The sequence below is a fragment of the Manis javanica genome, chromosome 18 (assembly GCF_040802235.1).
Source record: "Manis javanica isolate MJ-LG chromosome 18, MJ_LKY, whole genome shotgun sequence".
NCBI lineage: Eukaryota > Metazoa > Chordata > Mammalia > Pholidota > Manidae > Manis > Manis javanica.
In genome coordinates, this window is record NC_133173.1 from 804,833 (window position 1) to 815,328 (window position 10,496).

At 52.5% G+C, this 10,496-nt stretch overlaps 1 protein-coding gene across 1 annotated transcript in view; it reads right to left on the reverse strand.

Annotated features, from left to right (window-relative positions):
• The window catches only part of MTHFS (methenyltetrahydrofolate synthetase), a 119,744-nt gene that overhangs the window by 63,272 nt on the left and 45,976 nt on the right, over window positions 1–10,496 (reverse strand). The gene's annotated exons all lie outside the window — the stretch shown is intronic.

Here is a 10,496-nt window from a genome sequence, read left to right on the forward strand (position 1 = left end):
CTACGTTCTTTTTCAGCAGGACAATGGTCCAAGCTCCTTCCTGAGTCTTTTGTGCCTTGATTATTTTCAGCTGGTAATACTCTGCCTACCAAATGGGCACATCTGGGAGTGGCCTGCCCTTGGCCCCTACAAATCAAAGCGCAGAGAGCAGCCACTCAGGCTGAGGACAGGAGGAAAACCGCAGGGGACATCAGTCCTATTAGGCCAGAGACTCAGGGGACATCAAAGGCGCCCGAGAGAGGTTGGGACCGGAGGCAGGGTCCGGAGAGGAGAGCTGAGGCACAGAGGCCGAAGAGATGCCCTCAGCACGAGGGGGGCCGCAGGCGGAGAGAGCGGGCACAGAGGGCGGGACACGTGTGCCACAGGTGTGTCCTTTCCAGGGGCCACGAGGACACCTAGAGCCTCCCACTGGCAGGCTGAGTGGGACCCTCCCGGGAAGGTGCCACCGGACTGCCCAGTCCCAAGGAAGGGATGTGACTGAACGAGATGTGACTGAAGTGCGTTTGTACCGATCGCGTGAGGACCTTGTGCTGAGGGCGGGAGCCCTGGGATGGAGACTAGTCACCCGTCGCCCCTTTTCCGCCTAAAGCACCCCCTTTGGGCATCGCCACAGCCTTGGAAATGATGAGGTGTGGCCCTGAGCGGGAAGCTCTTGGTGGCAAGTGAGCAGGAGACCGGAACTCATTCACTCCTCGGCATCCACCCTTTCAAAGCCTCAGGGGGGCCAAGTATAATTAAACAACATTAATTAAAATACTGAAGAACAGAAAAGGGCAACCGCAGGAGGGACTGTGGAAGAGCATCAAAGAGATGGAAATAACAAAAACAGCCGCGACCACACACGGGCATCAAGCCCCAGGAGGCACGCAGCTCAGAGGCGCTGCCTTCAGAGGATGCCAGCTCCTGGGCGCTGAGGAAACGGGGGAAGCAGGGGCCCCAGGGGGGTGCAGAGGCTTCTCCTTGCTCTCCACGGGCCCACGGCCTGTAGATCACAATTAACGCCCCAGCACGATCACCGCCAGAACCCCTGTGAGCGCGGCGCCTGCTGCTGCCTGCGGGGTGTCACGCTGCCCCACAGCCTGCGTTTCAATTTTTAGTTAAGAATTCCAGCATCTGGGTAAATGATGAAATGATTTTCTCACAGTTTCTCCAGTTCAGCCACCCTTAGGTTCAAAATGAAAACCCTGAAGCCCCTCCATAGTGGACTGGTTCCAGTATAAGGGGCTGAGGTTCACTGGAGACGGGCGAGCCCCCAGAGGGGTGTGGGGGCCCCAAGGGGGTGTTAACCCCAGGTGGCCCCACAAGTTTGCCTTCCAGGTAACAAGTATTGCCAACCTCCTGTGCAGCCTCCCAGAGACAATCTGGGCACCGTATAAACGGATATACACACAGATAATTATGTTTGTAGCAATGGTAATACATATGACATCTACCCAACTTTTCTTTCACTTAAAAGTATTTCTTGGAGACCCTTCCACTCCCGTCTTGGTGCTGTCAGAGCCTTTTTGATGGCTACAGGGGTGTCCTGTCCCCCTGTGAGGCGTGCTGTTGTTTAACTAGTCCCCGGGTGAAGTCTGCAGTCTACCACATTCCGGATTGCCACGAGTAACCCTGGTGACGAGTCCACTTCAAACGCTTCCATAGGATGAACCCTGACAAATGGAACTGCAGGTCAGGAGTACGTAAAATGGGGGTAAAAGCATTGCGTCTTCTTCCCTGAGTCGCTTTGAGGATTATGTGGACTTTGCTATGTGAAATCATGCTAACGGCTCAGTAAATAGCTGTTGTCTTGGAAGGCACCATGCTGGCCCCTGGAGGGAGAGGGAACAGAAACACCCAGAGGTGAGCTCACAACCCTGCCCCCCCAAAGCCTTCAAGCTCATTAGGGAGTCACTCTCCATGGCAGGCACATGAGAAAACGGTACCGTGGGCATATTCACAAAAGTCTAACAAGCACGGAGAAAGTAGAGAAGGATTCCAAGTGGCGAAGTCTTCACAAGGAACGGGGCCTGTGAGCTGGGTGTGAGGATGGGCAGACGGGCAGGGGCAACATTCCAGGCAGGGAAAACCGCAGAAGGCCCAGGCAGCCAGAACAGCCTCTGAAGAATGTGAAATTTGGGGGGCCCAGTCAGGAACCGCCATCTGTGTGGATAAATCCGAAGCACAAGCCTTCAGCCACTCTGAGAAAAGTCAGGTCAGGACTGGCAGAATGGGGCTTAAACGGAGTAAATGTTGCAAAAGGGCCTTGGCTGACCTCTCACCCTGGAAGTGTGCTTTGAGGATTCGGGGATGCCAGGGGCTAGGAGGTTCTCCCCGAAGCCCCCACAGAGCACTGACACCCCCTGGCGAGCTCTCCGGGAAACTTCGCAGCTACGCTCCTCTGAGTCAGAGGGAATGGCAACCACCAGCCAGCCTTTCAGAAATCAATTATCTGTCTAAATGGTCAAATACTACACCTGTTTCTACTGACAACTTAAAATAATTACATATGGTGACACAGAGAAAAGAAAATAAGTAAAATTATAGCCCTGTTAAAAGTTAAAATATTTTACATGGCCTGAAATGACTAGAAATATCAGTGTCAAAGAAGAAAAGGGAGGTATGTGGTGGGGACTTGATAACAGGGGGAATGTAGTGACCACAGTGTTGCTAATGTGAAACCTGAGCATAAGATTGTATATCAATGATACCTCAATAAAAAATTGATTAATTAATTATTTTTAAAAAGAAGAAAAGTAGAAAGGAGAGCCATGCTCAAAAGAATACAGAAAAATGTGAGGCGAGGGTCCTTAGAAATTCACACACCAGGATGACGAGAAGAGGGCCGAGCAGTTCGCCATCCCAGAAAGCCACGCCAGTGAATTTCCTCCTGCAGGACTGCTTGTATTTTTGACAGTTCCCTCAGGATTTATGGCTTCAGGTGATGCATGGAGAAGGGGGGAAATGGAATTATTTCTTCCTGCCTTACTTGAATTAAATGTCTAGCAGCGATGCCCCAGATTGCCACCTTGGGTCTTGCAAAAGCAGCATCTCACTGTGAGGAGTGAGCAAACATGGGCGCAGCAGGACCTGAGGGCCTGAGGACAGACCCAGGACGTTCAGCCCACGAAACAGGAGGCAGGTATGGTCCTCACAGCGCGTGCAGTCTACTGAGTACCCCCCATGTCTTGGGTATTGAAAAGGTGTTTGTGTATTTTATTCAAATAAATTTGAAGACCCAGGGTAACCCCATCTCCAGGCAAAGTCACATTCAAAGAAATATAATCCAGGAGTCAAAGAAATTTTAAAATACTTCTGTTCATTACTTGTATTTTGAAATAAACCCCCAAATTCCCTTTCGTCTTCTGTCTCTTCTCATACACCCCCTGCAGTTGCCGAGCCGCCCACCGCAGCCCCACTCTGCATCCCCACCCAGAGTGCGCTCAAAGCCCACCAGCACCAGGACAGGCTCTAGTCTCTCTTTTCTTTCCCCTTTTCCACCCACTTTTTGGGTCCTCTATCAACTATTCTCCTGACCCTACATCACAAACATGCAGAGAATCAGAAAAGCAAGCCAGAAGTCCTCTTAGATAGGGAATGATGAGCAGAAAGTATTAAAAGCAAAGGAAAAGGGGAGGCTCACCAGTTAGTGCAGGATTGTCAGCAATTTGAAAAAGCATTCATTTGGGTCCTTATCTTCTCCCTTTGCACTAAAACAAATTGCTAACAGATTAAAACTTTAAAAAGAAAAACAAATACAAAACTGGCACAAGTATAATTAAATACTTATTTAACTTCTGGAGGGAAAGGACTGTCTCCCTTCTAAGCTGACTTGGTACAATAAATCCAATGTAAATTACAAAGGATTAATATCCTCTCTCCTTTGAGGACTCAGTCAAATCAATAAGAAATCGCTAAACCTTCACTGATAAAATGGCAAAGAATATAAACAGAAGAGAAATGTAACTAGTCAATAAACGGGAGAATGTGTGACTTCAATAATAATCAAGGACATAAACAAAACCCAATGTTACCCTATTTTTTTATCCATCAAATTAGCAACTTAAAAAACTGCCCTCAGTAAAGCCATCAGGAGAGGCTAGTTATGCTACAGTTAACAACCAGCCACAAAATTCCTGTGGCTGAAAACAGGGGTTGACAAAGCTTTTCTGTAAAGTGCCAAATAACAAGTATTTCAGTTTCCATTGCAACTACTTAAAGCTGTCATTGTAGCAAAAAGCAACCACAGGTAATTCATAAATGAGTGACTGAGGCTGTGTTTCAATAAAACTTAATTCAGCAAACAGCAAGTGGGCCAGACTTGGCCTGCGGGCTCTGGGCAGCCCTGCGTGAGGCGAGTGCACTTCTCCCTCGTGCCACGTGCCCACTGCAGGTCGGCAGTGATGCCCCCTCATCACAGACACTCGGCAGTCCAGGCTGACAGAGGTCCGACCTGGAAGTGATGTGCGTCTGTCCCGCCCACCGGCCGGCACGAGTCACCTGGTGGTGCCCAGCCCCGGGGGGCCAGCAAGATGGGATTCCCTCCGGCCGGCACTGGTTCTGAGCGGCACTAATTTTGGTGTGCCTGTCCCAGTGAGCGTGAGGCACACACCTTCTCATGCTTGGCTGGCTTTTAATGAGCAGGGTTGCCAGATGTAGCAAATGCAAAAAGATAGGACACCCAGCAAAACTCAAAGTTCAAGTTTACAAGTCATATTCTAGTACAGCGTGCCCCACCCGCTCTCACCTGCCAGCCTACCTCGCGTGCACTAACTGCCAGGCTGTGACCACGGGGCGGAAAACTATCACGCTGAGGACATCAGGGTGAGACGGTAGTGAGAGTCTCGTTCTGTGAAGACTGTGTTTTTAGGAGCTTCAGTCATGCATGCATTTGGGTGTCTCCTGTCATGTGTGAAATGAACTTTCTGGACTTAGCCTTTACCATCACTAAGCTCACATATTTGAGATTGGTGCAGAACAGGACACAAATGCTGAGTCCTCTCTTTACAATGAACTGTAGATTTTCTATTTAAAGTCAAGTCCTTCATGTGTAAATGCTGAATAGGATGATACTTTAAAAAGAATTCCAGATGGCTAAATTAGGAGATAAGCATAAAAAATTGAAGAGAAAGAAAGAGAGACAAGCCAAAATGACTCACAGAGCTGGAAGCCTTTTAATTTGGTCATGAATGAAACGCTTTTCATTTATCTTCAGCATGCGACTTCACATAGCTTGTTCTGAAATCGTGGCCAAACCCATGACAATAAGCCCTTGAATATTTACTGGGTCCATGGTGACCCTACCTGAGGCGAGGGCCTGGCCTCCTTGGCTGGGTGCTTCGTGTTGCCCCAAGGCCATGTCTGGGGAAAACTACAAAGCAAAACATCAAGGCCTGTTGCCAAGATGCCTAAGTCAAAAAGATGAAGCCTAGGTGCAAAAAGAACTTAACATGCACTTAACGATTTTCTTACATCACAAGAAGGCGGGAGGTAGGTGGTTGCTGACATTGATCAGTGGATGTGAAGTCTCTTGGGACTTTCCTGGTATTTCCCTCATGAACCCAAAAAAAGCTGCTCTAAGTCCAGCCATCACAATGCGTTGCAGGCAAAGAGGAAAAGCACACCAGCTGAATCCGTTCCTCAGTGGACAGGAGAGAGCTTCTCGGAGCGAAACACGGAGGGCGGCCAAAATGACTGACTGGCATCACTCCTCTCTCAGGAGAGGGAACTGCTTCTCCTGAAGCGGGACCAGCCACCCCGGCAGGTGGTGGCCCTGCTCCCCTTTGCTAAGAGGAGGTCTCAGTGAAGCTACCCAGTGCAGCAGTTACGACTGTGGTTCCTGCAAGCAGCAGCGCATGCAGAGGCTTAAGCGGTGAAGACATTTAATCAGCTCGCGTAGCAAGATGTCTGGAGGAAATGGGGTCCAGTGCCCGTGAGCAGTTCAAGGTCATCATCAAAAACAAAGCTCGTTTTCCCCCCGTCTGCTCCGCGGTTCTCAATAGGCGAGCTTCTTGCCCTTCGAAGTATAGGATTAAAATGTAGTCTCAGGAGAGATGCTCTTTCTCTCCCTGCTGGGATTCCCGTGCTGGGAAGACGTGAATCTGAGGCCTTCGGATGCCGATCACCCCCCGTCCCCCACAAGGAGAGTGTCAGCAGAGAAAATAAGCCAGCGGAGGAAGGAGGCGAGAGCCAGAAAGAGAGACAGCACCGCGGCACTGGCCAGAGTCCTGGGGCCCCGCTGGCCGGAAATCCACCTCCACGGGCCTCGGATTTTGTGCCCTCAGATTAACCTTGTTATTCTTTCTTCTCCTTTTTGACTTAAAATTTGATTGGTCCAGCAATCCCACTGCTGCACATATAACCAAAATAATTGAAAACAGGGGCTTAACGAGGAATTCTTACACTCCTGGTCACAAAGGCTGAAATCGCAAGGGAAGCGACTGAAGCCTCCCTCCACGAATGATGGATAAACAAAATATAACAGATCCATACTGTGAATATCATTTGACCCTAAAAACGAAGGAGGTTCTGACCCGCTACAACAGCTGGATGAACCTGGCAGACGCTGTGCTGAGTGAAATAAGCCGTCGCAAAAGGACAAATGCTGTGTGATTCCACTTACGCAAGGTCCCCAGGGTCATGGGATTCAGAGACAGGACGTAGGACGGTGGGGCCAGGGGCTGGGGACCCCTTAATGGGGACAGCGCTTCAGTTTCGCAGGGAGAGTCCTGGGGCTTGGTGCCCAAGAAAGTGCGTGTACTTCACCCCATGAGCTGCATACGGAAAAATGGGTATGATGGTAAACTTACGCGCATTTCACCATAGGTTTACAACTTTCTAAAGAATCGTGAACTGCAAGTGCCCTGACTTTAAAAAGACGAAGACTAAGGAGGAGGTGGAGGCGGGAACACTTTGCAGAGGAGAAGGAGACCGAGCATCGGGACGCCCAACATGTGAGGTGAAGGGGGAAAAAGAGCAACTGGTGCTGATGAGTGGGGCAAAGACGCCCGCAGGGAAGGCGACGGGCCAGGAGAAGACGGCGTCCCCGAAGCCACAGCAGGAGAAGGCGTTCCGGGCTGCGGGCACCGGCCAGCGCCTGTGAGTGGCCTTCAGGAGGCAGGACAGCACAGATGCCCAAGTGCCTACGGCTGCCCCGGAGGGGAGAGCAGGTGGTCCGGCCCGGCCTGGTCACGGCCCTGCCGATGCCTGCTCTGGGCTCAGCTCTGCCTTGGCCACCGGCCTGAGGGGGCCCCTGGGCAGGAGGGTCTCGGGCAGGACCACCTTCCTCCATGACATTGAGCCCTGAAGGCTCTGCTGCCGAGTTTCCCCCTTGGCAGCTGTTCCTGCCGTGGGGTCACGTCCTCACCCCAGGCCAGGGCCCCACATCCAGCCTGGCAAGGCGGGCTCTGCCCTCCTCCCTATGGTCATGGCCGTTGCTCCCGGCTACTGCTTGCTGGGGGCGGGGGGCCTGCCGTCCCCCCTGTCCTCTGACCGTGGCCGGCTCCCTCCCGGGATGAGCACCTCCCGCACCCCAAGGCCCATGTCACGTGAAGGGTCACGTAACATTCGCAGCAGACCTCCAAGGGGTGGGTTCGTGTGGACAGTGGTGCCCAGAGTTGATTGCCGTCAAATGGGTAGGAGCGAACTAACCCAGGCTCCGGCCCAGGCCGCCCAGGCCCAAAGCCTCTGGAGTCACGCGGCACAGGTCACTGCCTGACCGCCAGGCGGGCCCCGCTGCGCGTCTCCTCTGCGCGTCTCCTGCTCGCTGCACCTACCACCGTCCTTCACCTCCTGCCCAAGTGCGCCCATCACCCTTCCATCTCTGACATCCGATTCCTGCCTGAATGCCCTCATTCCTGCCCCACCCGCTGAACAGCTCACCACCCTGGGACTCGACAGTAGGGTCCACAGACAAGGAGCCCCGGACATCGCCTGGAGCTTGTTAGAAATACAGAATTTGGGTCCCACCTGGATCTGCCAAGTCACAATCCGTATTTCAGCGAGATGGCCGGTGTATGCGCACGAAGAGCTGCTGGATTTGATTTGCTGACTGGGCCTCCTCCCCGACCTACAGCTACGACTGGGCCTCCACCGTCCCAGCCCCCACCCAGTGGGGCTGGTCCGCCCCCAGGTCCAAGGGCCTCCAGCTGGCCCTGCCCAGGAGGGCATGCCAGGCAGGGTCCAGAAATGTGACAGATTCCATCTGCGGCCCCATGCCTGGGTGACACCTTTAAGACCTTTGAGCCGAGTCCAGGTGCTTCTTTTCTTGGGTTCCTGGTAGGAGTGTGAGTATTTGCATCTGGAAGGGATTTTCATTTTTAGTTCTCTATAAATAAGCCAACACATGCTGTCCTTTGTCACACTCTGCCTGACGCCCTTCCATTCACTCGTCAGCACCCACAGCTGGAGCCCCCACAGTCCCCTGGTGCCCCTCCCCGGGACGCAGGGTGAGGGTAACTGTGGATCTGAGGCCTCAGTGCCACCACCAGTCCCACGGGCCTGACCTGGAGGAAATGCCAGACCTCACACGTGGCTCCTGCTTAGCTCCTGTGCCCCGTGGCCTTGCCCGGCTCATTCTCCTGGCCGAGGCCGCTCCCAAGTGCCTGTTCTGGTGCCTGCCCACACCTGATCCCCCTGCCGGAGCCCTGGCTGCCCCTCTCACCCGGAGGCTGAGGCGCCAGACGCTTCCCTTCCAGGCCTTAGTCTCTCACTGGGACACCGACCGATTCATCTTCCCCGTCGTTTGCCAGGATGTCCAGAACCTGCCAGCACCTTGGAAACCCTGCACTGATTTAAGCCCTAGACTGACTGATGCGAGATGTGAGGACGCTCTTGGCAGGAGCCCAGGGATGGCTGCTTAATTCTCTTTTGAGATGAACAGAATGGATTTTATGTCAACATAGGTTTTACATGAATTCTTTACACCCCACCAACTGTCCTACTTAATATCATTTCCTTTGCAAGTCTGTCTGGGCATCCCTGGGACGGCAGGCTGTCCGGGTTCTGGCTAGGAACAGTGCCTCTGGGGCCAGGCTGGTCAGAACAGGGAGGGACTCACAGCCAGTCCGGGAATGGCGTTCATTTGCGTCAGAACAGTACTGGGATTAGGGTAGCCCTGGTATCACAGCCCAAAATGTCAAATGGAAAAGGGAGGCAGGCCAAGAAGTAAAAGTCAGGTGAAGAATCACCACTGACATCCGCCAGACGGGGCGGGCACAGGCGGCCGAGTCTGGAGAGATTCCTGGGGTGCAGGTCCTGAGAGAGTGGCAGGGACCTTTGATGGGGAGCCCACAAGCCTGCCCCAGAGGGGTGAAATGAGGGGCCCAGACTGGTTCAGACCAGATGAAGCAGGACCAGGGGACACAGATCCTGACAGAAGGGCCTCCCTGGAGATATCTTTGACCCCGGTCATTCTACCGAGTGGACAGGTCGGGTCAACGTCAGGGGAGTCACACCCCAGGACGCCTTACAGCATGGCCACTAAGCACAGGGAAAATGCTCAGTGCTACTAGTCACTCAGAAAACACAAACTGGAACTACAGTGAGGTCACTACCCATCCATCAGCATGGCTAAAATTTTGCAAACTGACCACAGCAAGTGTTGGTGTGGATGTGGGGCACCTGGAGCTCCCAGGAACCTCTGGGGAGAGGTGAGCAGGTACAAACACTAGAAAATGTCCACCACCAGATACACAGCCAAGATGAATAAAAGCATGTGTCTACACAAAGATTGGTACCCAGTGTTCTTATCTTTATTTGTAACAGCCAAAAGCTAGAAGCAAACCCCACATCCACCGACGGGCAGACGGACCAGCAGCTCACGGTGTGTCCACATAACGGGACACCAGCCGCACTGACACGCAGCACGGGTGACTACGGAGCATCGTGCTGAGTGAAAGGCGCCGCTCGAGGAAGAGTTCATGCTGTACGATCTCACTTATTAAAAATCCTAGGACGTGTAAACCAATCTCTGGTAACAAAAGCGGGTCAGTGTTGCCTGAAGACAACTGTGGAGAGAGTCAGGGATTGCAGAGGGAATGGGGAACGCTCTTTGAGTGATGGAATCGCTCATTTTCTTCATTGTGGTGAGGGTGTCAGACATACGCATGTATCAAATTGTACACTTTAAATACATGCAGCTTATGATGCTTCAATTATAACCCCCAAATTGAATAAAAGCAAAACAAAAATCTGCTGTAGAAGTCGCCATGCTCCCTTTGTGCCCCTCCTACCAGGTGGCCCGGCAGCCAGCAGAAGGTGCTGAAGCCCCTGTCGGCCTCCGTTCCTAAATGAGACACAGGACAGTTCTGCCAGTCGGGCTGGGATGAACGCGCAGCATGAACGCGAAACAACCTGACTGCCTAAGCATGCAGACGCAGGGGTTGTTTATTACTGCCGCACTGCACTGACCCGTCGGGTGGACAAGATCCCCAAACCCAGCACATTGTCCAAAGTCTCACTGTAAAAAAAGTTAATGGTCCAAAACATGGTAGACTATGAAACGCTACAGGACATAA